Here is an 11,461-nt window from a genome sequence, read left to right as displayed (position 1 = left end):
TTGATCTACTCATATTTGCATGTTTTCGAACTGCTAGGTTGGCAGAAGTTAGGGCTAATAGCAGGAGCTCATCCTGCTCTCCAAATTTGAACCTGTGACCTTTCTATCAGCAAGTTCAGCAGCTCAACAGTTTAACCCGCTGCACCACCGGGGGTTATTAGAAGAAGTCATTTTTTTTGTTTACAAAATACATAAGGTTGTAAGTGTACTACAACTCACATCATGCCAGGCATCTAGGCAGGCATCCGCACAACCTCTGAGGATGCCTGCCATAGATGCAGGTGAAACATCAGGAGAGAATGCTTCTAGAACATTTATTTATTTATTTATTTATTTACAGTATTTCTATCCTGCCTTTCTCAGCCCGAAGGCAGCTTACAATTTGGCAGCAATTTGATGCCACAACAGTCATAAATACCATTAAAACATTTAGCATGACATAATAAAAATCCATATAAAAACCATTAAAAACATATAATCACCAGTGTCTTCCAGTTAAACTCATTTTCCATTAGCATCACCTAAGGTGTTCCATATTCACTCTTGCACAGTATCATATTTATCTATTACGCTGTATTTCCAAAAGCTTGTTCGAAGAGCCAGGTCTTTACTTTTTTCCGGAAGGTCAGGAGGGAAGGGGCTGATCTAATATTCCTAGAGAGGGAGTTCCACAGCTGAGGGGCCACCACAGAGAAGGCCCTGTCTCTCATTCTTGCCAAATGCGTCTGCGAAGAAGAACATGGCCATATAGCCTGAAAAACCTACAACAACCCAGTGATTCCAGCCATGAAAGCCTTCGACAATACATAGTCTCAGCTAGGTTTGACCATTGGAATCAGTGGGTGTTGCATAAGTCTCATTGATCCAATGGTTGGGGTGACAAGAGGGTTGTGGAGTTGCTAGCCATTTGGGTTACCTTTGAAATGGACAAACAGGATGCAATTGCTTCCAAATTAAGAGGAAACCATTGCAATATTAATTGACAGGTGGCAACCACAGGCGGGATAAAACTGGAATAAATGAGTATACTTTTCAGTGGAATTCATTGTGTGGCCATGGCACTCAACAAAAGAGTTTAGTCACTGGAGGAATGAGCATCCTGAGCAGCCTCCAGGGCTGTCTGTCTATTCCCCGCCCTCACATCCACTCCCATTGCTGTTACTTTGCATCCAACTCTTCGGGGCTTGCTTAACAGCAACCATTTAATTTACACAAACTGATCATTAGAGCCAAATTAAAACCTGCAATTAGCAATCCAGGAGTGCATTGCTATAATTCAGGCAGATGCACCATTTAACAATATTTACATAAATCTGCTGGGGTAACTACCTGGCTCCCAGCTATCAAAATAAAACTCTCTCTTTAAGGTTTGAAAAGGCCAAACTGCAATTTGGATTTTTAAAATACACTCCTGTTTCTCCTTTTTACTTATGAGGAGAATATTCTAATGATTGGAAAAGTTCTTCTTATGGACTACAACAAAATCTCTCAATCAGAGGAAACATCAATTTCAAATGGGGGCCTCATAGATGCTTTTCATTGAGGTTTCTCACCTCTGAGCTAGACGGTTGGTTGGACTATGATTGAGAAGATCTGAGATTTATGTGGCCATAGAACTCAGCTAGCCATGGTTGTGGCAAGAAAGAACTCAGCTAGCCATGGTTGTGGCAATATCCATCCCAGAGAGAAGGGACAAGAGGAGAGCCACAGGGTCCTGTCCTGAGCCCAGTCCTGTTCAACATCTTTCTTAATGGCTTAGATGAAGGGTTAGAAGGCATGATCATCAAGTTTACAGACAACACCAAATTGGGAGGGCTAGCCAATACTCCAGAAGACAGGAGCAGAATTCAAAATGATCTTAACAGATTAGAGAGATGATTGGTCAAAACTAACAAAATGAAACTCAACAGGGACAAATGCAAGATACTCCACTTCAGCAGAAAAAATGAAATGCAAAGAGACAGAATGGGGGATGATGCCTGGCTCGACAGCAGGATGTGTGAGAAAGATATTGGAGTCCTCATGGACAACAAGTTCAACATGTGCCGACAATGTCATGCGGTGGCAAAAAAGCCAATGGGATTTTGGGCTGCATCAATAGGAGCATAGTGTCTAGATCCAGGGAAGTCATGCTACCACTCTATTCTGTCTTGGTCAGGCCGCATCTGGAATACTGTATCCAATTCTGGGCACCGCAATTGAAGGGAGATGTTGACAAGCTGGAATGTGTCCAGACAGGCCTGTAGCCAGGATTTTGATTCGGGGGGGGGGGGGGAGCTGAGTTTGATTTGGGGGGGGGGAGCTGAGTCTGAGTGAAAGAGGGTCTACCCTAGCAAACCTTTTGTATCGTTACCCCAATACCCCCATGCATATGGGATATATTGAGCGTGGTGATCAAATCATGATATGAATAAACATAACAGTTTAAATAATGTACCAGTAAGGCCTTCTCGCAGACCACCATAATAATTTTTGGGGGTCTGAAGCCCCTCAAGCCCCTCCCCCCGGCTACATGCCTGTGTCTAGAGGAGGACAACTAAAATGATCAAGGGTCTGGAGAACAAGCCCTATGAGGAGCAGCTTAAAGAGCTAGACATGTTTAGCCTGAAGAAGAGAAGGCTGAGAGGAGACATGATGGCTGTGTATAAATATGTGAGGGGAAGTCATAGGAAGAGGGGGCAAGCTTGTTTTCTGCTTCCCTGGAGACTAGGATGCGGAGCAATGGCTTCGAACTATAGGAAAGGAGATTCCACCTGTTCAGCAGTGGAACTTCCTGCCTGGAGTGTGGTAGAGGCTCCTTCTTTGAAGTCTTTGAAACAGAGGCTGGATGGCCATCTGTCAGGGGTGCTTTGAATGAGATTTTCCTGCTTCTTGGCAGGGAGTTAGACTGGATGGCCAACCAGGTCTCTTTCAACTCTAGGATTTTATGATTCTATGATTCAGAGGGAGCACATCCTCAGGGAGGGAGACAGGTTAGGATGGTATAAAAGCTCAAGCAGGCTAAAGAACTTCATGCACTCACCAATAAGTATACAAGGGAGCATACACCATTATCTGTCTTCTTGAACAACGTGAGCAGCAATAGTCTGAATAAGAGAAACCTCATTACCTATGGAGGCTTTTCATCCAATTTGGAGCCCTTAAAAAGCAATGTTCCTAAGTGCATGGAGAACCTCCATGTGAGAAGAGACAATCCCTAATAGAATAGAGACAATCCCTCTCCAGGCTAAGTTGCCATGTAGAAGTCAGAATGCCTGCCATAGATGTGGTCGAAATGTCTGGAGAGAATGTCAAAGAAACTCACAGCAACCCAGAGAAAGATTGTTTCTTGCTCACTTCTGAACCAATGGCTCCAAACTAGACAACATTTTGACTGAATTTTCAGGAAGGAACTTCTGAAAATAAGAGCTATTCTCAACAATGGAATAGTGGTGTACTATCCTTTCTTGGAGGATGGATGACCATCCATCAGGGATATCAGCAGTGGGTTTTTAGGCTGTCAGGAGCTTGTGACAGATGACCCTTGATGTCTATTGCAACCGCATGATCATGTGAACTACAACAGCAAAGGTCATGGGCTAATGTGCTTCCTTTACTCAGACTAGTTAACTATACAGATACATTTTTAAACATAGAATATGAGGGTTCATATTAACAAGAGTGGTCTGGGTGTCTGTAAGATTCAAGGGTTAATGGGGAAGAAAGTGGCTCATGAAGTGTGGATCAGCTCAAGCAAAACTTGAGATCCTCAATAGGAGTCCTATTTGCCCATCCCAGCATCCTAGGGGACCAAGTTTGGTGGACACATGAGGCAGGGCTTTCTCAGTAGTGGCATCTCAATATTTGGAACTCCCTCCCAAGTACGTCAGGCTAACTTTCTCCCATTTGAGCTTCAGCCAGATAGTGTTGTGTTATATGCTCAGAGTCAGCTTTTGTTTGAACTGTGTTTCTGTTTTCAAAACTGTTTAATTGTTTTGATTTGTTTTGACAAGTGTTTTTATGGTGTTTAGTTGTTTTTATGGATTGCTTCAGCAGCCCTGGTGAGTTGAGAGATAATTAACAAACATTGTAGTGAATAAATAAAATCAAATATCCCTCTCACACTGCTTAGATTTTCCACCCAAAATCGAAGATTCGGTATCCATTTCTTCCACTGACAGGCCCTTCCTAACCAATCTTTCCAATGATCAGGTTGTAGCTCCCTAATTGTAACTCGCTTGTCATCCTCATAAATATTAAATCCCTCTTCTGAGTAAGACAGCGGCCTCTCTTTTAAGACAAAGCATGGATTTCCCAGCTGAAGCTATTATATTCTAGCGCTGGTGCCCCTACAAAAAGCAACTGGGGTTCAAAATATTTATCAACACTTTGTAGAATCGGGAGAATGCTCAGTGACAGATGGACATCCTCTTTCAAACCTCGGCGTATGCAAATCTCCATACAAAAGAGCCCAGGATGTTTTTAATTTTGCACTCTTGCCTCGGGACATGTTTTGAAAATCCCTATTTACCAAGGTCCTGGGCTTTTTATCAGTCAAACGCCTTAAGCACTGTGTCAATGTGGACATCTGGCCGTGTGCTAAGGGTGCAGGCAGGGGGAAAAGGCTTTATTTGCTAAAATATTTAGTGATGTGACAGAGGTTTTCACTGGGGATGATAGTGCTGGTGGCATATGTTTCAGCCCAAACAATGGCACGATCAATATCTAAATACAGTCCGCGGTTTATTAAGTTAAAGTATCATAAGATCAAGAATCAATCAAGGGGAAAGCAGCTCCCTGTTCTCAATGTGTGGGTACAGGAAGTCCCCAAGTTATGAACAAAATAGGTTCTGTAGGTTTGTTCTTAAGTTGAATTTGTATGCAAGTCGGAACAAGTACATTTGTAAGTGTAACTCCAGCCTAGAGAGAGAGAGAGAGAGAGAGCGCACTTTGGACTATAGGGAAGGGTCAACACGCCTGTGGTAATTGTTTAGCTATCTGTTTCTCCAGTTCAGAATAGGCTTGTGCATTCAGGGTAAACCTCGACCCATTTCATCTCCCAGCTTTCGGTGGGGCCCTGATCTGTTTTTGGGAGCCTCCTGAAATTGGGAGGGCAGATATCTGGGATGTCAAAAGATCCATTTTCTATTGGCCCCTTATGGGGGGAGGGGCTTCCTAGACTCCCCTTCCTGTCATTTTAGGAATTTAAACTGTTTCTACTCAGGCAAGTGCACACTTTATGGAGGCTTACCTGTTTCTACTCTAGAGGAGAGGTTGGTTGCAGGCAGGTATGCGCTCTTTCAGTCTCGGACCCACATGCCACTCTTTCCAAAGCAAGGAGGCAAGTTATCTGTTTCTTTCTTATAGGTGTGTGCGCTTTCTCTCCCAGGCTGCATCCCGTCAGCAGACACACACTCTTTCCAAGGCATTTTAAGGAGGCTTCCCACTTCCAGGTAAGGAAGAGTGATGACCTCCTGGAAGAGGAGAATAGTTTTCAGGGAATTAGGGCGATTAATAAAAAAGATTAAACTGTGATGCCAAAAAGCAGAGGAAAACCCAATATCGGGCCCCACTTGCCTTCGTGCCAGGGGAGGGGGCTTATCGTTATGTGCTCCTGGAGGTACCGAAGATGCCAGAGGGATACAATACCACACATATATCCAGTTCAGAAGATTTCACCTCACTCTCTGGCCCTGTGATAATGGATTTTGAAAAATTTGGCTTGTTGTGGAAGCAAGGATTGGTGATAAAGCTTCAACTGAGACACCTTTTCCCCATGATAACTCTTTCAGGAGTGAATTTCCCTTCCGAGGGGGAGTTTTCACTCACTTCCTGTTGTCTCACTCCCGTTCTTAACTATGTGTTTGAAACGTGGGAACTGCCTGTATATGATCAAGCCTAAAAAGATATATTTTTGGAGTATGTGGGAATAAAATGCCTAATGTTCACTAAAGAAAATCAATAGTTCAAGCACAGAGCACATGGCTTTGCAAGAAGAAAATTCCAAGTCAAGTCCACAGTAAGTCCAGATAGAGTTGGGAAAGAGTACTGTCTGGATTCCCAGAAAGTCACTCCAAATCCATTGAGACAGTACAGAGCTAGACGGGCCAGTCATCAAACCCAGGATATGAAAACATCCATGGTGCCTTTCGTGCACAGCTTCCTCTATGAGTTGAACATTGAGGTTGAATGCACCACCTACATTCAGTTCAAGGTCATGGAAGTAGAGTTGTGTGGGTGCATATGAGCAGAGCATGTACAGATGATGTACATCAAATTCACATCAAGGTGCACATCCCCATTTTCAAGTTATCATCATTGGTAAAGAATGTAGGAAAAGGCAAGCCAAAGGGTTTTCACCCTTAAAGTAAACCAAAATACAATAGATCTCAGTATGGTTGGACAACTGTGACCAAATCGGTTGTGTGCCTGCTGTCTGATAGCTAAAGGCTGTTTAGTAATTGACATCCCTTCTCATGGTTTCTTATTGTTATGCTGACCTTGTTATACTGGCCTCTTCAACAGGATGAGTCTTCAACTAAAGATTTATTTTTTTTCAAATATAGGGTTGGCACACGGCCACTTCAGTCTTGTCATCAATTATCTATCATGTACTGCTATTTTCTGGTGGTGCATTTGCAGGCTCAACATTAGGTGTCCACCAATGGCCTGACTGAATGGTCAACCAAACCAATATGTAGTAGAAACATCAAAGTTGAACAGTCATGGCAGCTGGTGAGAACCACTAATCCAAAAGATAGACGGAGGGATTATAAAATGAAGTTAGTGGAGCATTAAATGTTCTCTTAAGTAGTAGCATGAAGAATTGGGATTGAAAGCTCCCAAAGGAGCAGTCCCATTTTAGTTCTTGTATCAATGTCTGTATGCAAAACAAGTCAGTCATCACCATCATCCCACCCCTCACAAAGAAAACTGTTTCTCCAGGGATATACCAAAGCAAAGGATCATTGAGAGGAGCATCCTCCCTTGAGGAAAAGTGTGTTTGTTTTTCTCTCTCTTTTGGATAATAATGTGTATTAATTACTTCATTTACTTCAAAATATAGTAAGTCAACTCTGCTACTCATTTCACTAAGGCCTTAGACCACTGCCCCAAAAGCCTTTCTGGTCACACCAATTGTCAACCCATGTACATTGTTCATCTCAAGTACAAAGAGTACTTCTGCTCAAAAGCTGTTGTCTCTTTCTGCTGGGAAAGAAACATGTCTTGTCCTCTATATCAGTATGATAGAACCGTAGAATAATAGAGTTGTAAGAGACCAGATGGCCATCTAGTCCAACCTTTTGACATGCAGGAAAAGCACAATCAAAACACCCCTGACAGATAGTCACCCAGTCTCTGTTTAAAAGACTCCAAAGAAAGAGCCCCCCTCACACTCTGAGGCACTGAGTTCTACTGCTGAGCAATATTATGATCAGGAAGTTCTTCCTTAATGTTCAGGTGGAATCTCCTTTCCTGTAATTTGAACCCATTGCTCCAAGTACTAGTTTCAAGGGCAGCAGAATACAAGCCTGCTCCCTCCTCCTTATGACATCCTTTCAAAAGTTGATACATGGTGATCATGTCTCCTCTCAATCTTCTCATCTGCAGGTTAAACATACCCAGCTCTCTAGGGTCCCTTCCATGTTTATATATTTTAAAATGCTCTGTTTGTTTTGAATGACATCATAACTCAAAATCCACTGGATGAACTGCCACTAAATTTGGTCACAAGACATCTCACCCAAGACGTGACCATCACTCAAAAATTGATTTTGTCATTTGGGAGTTGTAGTTGCTGGGATTTATAGTTAACCTACAATCAAAGAGCATTCTGAACTCCACCAACAATGGAATTGAACTAAGCTTGGCACCCAGGACTCCCGTGACCAACAGAAAACACTAGAAGGGTTTGGTGGGCATTGACCTTGAGTTTTAGAGTTGTAGTTCACCTACATCCAGAGAGCACTAAGGATTCAAACAATGAAGGATCTAGACCAAACTTGGCACAAATACCACACAGAATGCCACAGAATACCATATTTAATTTAATGATCTAGAGCTGATGTGGTAGTAATAATCTTTTGTGGGTAATCAGCCTCTTCCCTTCCAACATCCCCTTTGCCTCAGCACTATAAGAGGGTTTCGCAAGACCAGTCTCGTGTCAGCGTGGTTTCGCAAGACCAGTCTCATGTCGGTGTGGTTTCAAGGCAGTGATGTAATAATTGTGAGACCAAAGACCATATTTTTGTTCTTGCAAACCACTGGTGGTCCAGGGACTGCAAGTTGGGAACTACTGTTCTAACTCAATGACTTTTTCAACACCAAGTAACACTCTCCAGTGCTGAAAAGGCCTTTGCATTTGAGGTAGAAGGAGCCCAGTTAGTGAACTGTCAGACTTTTACATGATACAGGATCTTGATCTTCAAGAAGAGAACAAAATTGTGAATTAAAATGCAAATACAGTAATTAAGAATCTGAAAAATAGAACCAGATATAAATCCGTGATTATGGATACATATAGAACTATTGTTCTTCACTGAGACCAAGAAGAAGCTCATTTAGGTCCTGAAGGACTTCTGTGGGGTTCGGTGATGAGTATAGCTTTAGGCAAAACTTGAGCCCCTTTTATGCCTGCGATTCACAAACACAGCCTGATTCATAGTTCTGCAATGATGAGGACTAGAAACATAATTTGATTGTAAATGTTAGTTGAAATGTGTAACAACTGGTAGATCCCACCACGGTTGCCTAAAAAACCAAATCGGCACCTCTAATGTGAATTGACAGACTTAGCTAATACCTTAACTTCCTCCATTTCTCTCTTTTTCCTTTATCAAAACCAGTTTATTTTCCACTTTTTCCTGCTACTTTTTGTGTCATGTTCATTTCTCTACTTTGTTTCTCCAGAGGACAGCTGGTCACTCTATTTTTATAAAGTATTAATATGCTACCAGTGATATTTATGTACTCAAATCATTTTTTGTCTATTTTACCTTTAGATGTTCAACAGCATGAATACTCTTATTTTTTATTTAAAACTAATTTGGAGTTCTCACTCTCCAAGGGGGCTTCTAATCACCAAAAAGAGCCCGAGGCTAAAAATGATTGACAGGAAAACGTAGCAGCTTCTGAAAAGTAAATTGGCTATTGACAGAGCGGTATACAAAGGAAAATGCTAAACGATTATTATTTATGAGCTATTAGGGGAAATGTTATTAGCATCTGTTTCCCACATGGGCAAAAACACCTGTCAGACATCAGGAAACTATAAAACGATGCACAGTTAATAGTTACTTTGTTTTTAAAAAGCCATTAAAATTGAATGTCAGCGAAAACTTAGGAAAACATTGGTCTTCAAACAACTTTTAATCTTGAGCTTCAAAACAAAACCAGCCTACCACGTTTTCAATTTTTAGAGGCACAGAGGAGTAAAGATGTTCCGTGGCACATTCTAATACACAATAAACAGCCAATTAAAGGGAAACAATTGTGTCCCTCCCCAGAATTTATACCAGAGGAAAACAAAGCAAGGTCAGACATAGGCAGGCTGTTCAGTTGTGACTACCAAGGAATTGTGAAAATACATAAATGGTCCTTACATATCTCTATGGCTCCATTATTTATTATTTATTTGTTTCACACATTTGTACCCCGTCCTTCTCACTCCCAAAGGGGGACCCCAGGTGGCTTCACAACAGGCAACCATTCGATGCCAACACATACATTATAAATAAACAGTTACAATTAAAACAACAGTTAGAATCAATTATTAAAACATTCATTTAAAAGTTCCGCCAGTTCAGAAACATTGTCCAAGGTCAGTCCATTGCTGGTCACATAAAATCATTCTAGTTGCAGCATCTACTGCTCGAATGCTTGATCTCACAACCATGTTTTAAGTTTTTTTCTGAAAGGACAGGAGAGAGATGACTGACCTGATTTAATTGGGGAGGGGTTTCCACAGCCAAGGGGTCACAATTGAGAAAGCCGTGTCCCTTGTCCCCACCAGTTGCACTTGCGAGGATGGTGGGACTTCCTGAGATGATCTTAACCTCCTTAATGGTTCAGATACATTCAGACACATAAATAGGGCCATAACCATTTGGGGCTTTGTAGACTAAAGCCAGTACTTCAAATTGGGCTCAGTAACAGACTAGCAGCCAGTGGGGCTGGTGTACCAGTAAAGGGGGGGGGGGTGCTCCCTGAACGATGCTCTGGTGAGCCATCTGACTGCCGTCCATTGGACTAGTTGAAGCTTCTGAGCAGTCTTCAGAGGCAACCCCATGTAGAGTGTGTTGAAGTAATCTATTTGGAATGTAATGAGTGTGGACCACCATGACCAAGTCTGACTTCCCAAGGTACGGGCACAACTGGCACACAAGTTTTAATTGTGCAAAAGCTCCCCTGGCCACCACCGAGACCTGAGCTTCCAGGCTCAATGATGAATGAAGGATCACTCCCAAGCTGTGAGCCTGTGTCTTCAGGAGGAGTGTAACCCTGTCAAGCACAGGCTGTAACCAAACCCCCATTCGGCCTTGTGACTGACCAGGAGTACCTCTGCCTTGTCTGGATTCAGTTTCAATTGTTAGCCCTCATCCAGACCATCGCAGCTGCCAAGCACCAGTCCAGGATCTGAACAGCCTCCTTAGTAGCCGGTGGAAAGGAGTGGCAGAGCTGAACATCATCTGCATCCATTCTTTCTTGTCTCACGCCATATTGATGCCCCCTTAGAATCCTAGAGTTGGAAAAAAACACAAGAATCAACTAGTCCTAACCTGAACCATACAGGAATACACAATGAAAGTAAGCCCATGAATGGCCAACAATTCAGGCAGTCTGTCCCAATGTAAAACAATTCCTGCAGTTAGAAGTGTTGTTCCTAATGTTTGACAGAAACTCTTTTCTTGTTATTTGAATGAATTGGTACATACTCTAGCCTCAGGAGCAGTAAAAAAAACCAAGTTTGATCCATCTTCTATAGGACATCCCTTCAGATGCACCAAAATAAATTTCCAGTAATACAATGTTGTTCTATCAACAAGAATCATGCAGAAGATGGTTAGGTGATAGATTTTTTACAAAGACATTATGATAAAGCAGCTTTCCAATCCCTTTTCTAATGATCCCAAACATGGATCCTGCCAGAGTGCGGTAGATATTTTCTTCAAGATGTTCATCAAAACTCTGGTAAGTCCTACCCAACTTAGACCTCACATATGTGATGTTGGGAACAGAAAGTTGCCTCATGGCTCTTGCTTTGCAAATATTTACACTGAACAGTACTTACAATTTTAGAATCCAATCACTCGGTTTTGAAAAATCCTTTTGGATTGTCGAAGGCTTTCATAGCTGGAATCACTGGGTTGCTGTGAGTTTTCCAGACTGTATGGCCATGTTCCACAAGGATGCTTCCGTAACATGTCCATACAGCCTGGAAAACACGCAACAACCCAATCCTTTTGTCATTCCTTGCTTTTCT

The sequence above is a fragment of the Anolis sagrei genome, chromosome 4 (assembly GCF_037176765.1).
Source record: "Anolis sagrei isolate rAnoSag1 chromosome 4, rAnoSag1.mat, whole genome shotgun sequence".
NCBI classification, from domain to species: Eukaryota; Metazoa; Chordata; class Lepidosauria; order Squamata; family Dactyloidae; genus Anolis; species Anolis sagrei.
The sequence above is the reverse complement of the archived record's forward strand: the minus strand, read 5'-3'. Positions refer to the sequence as shown.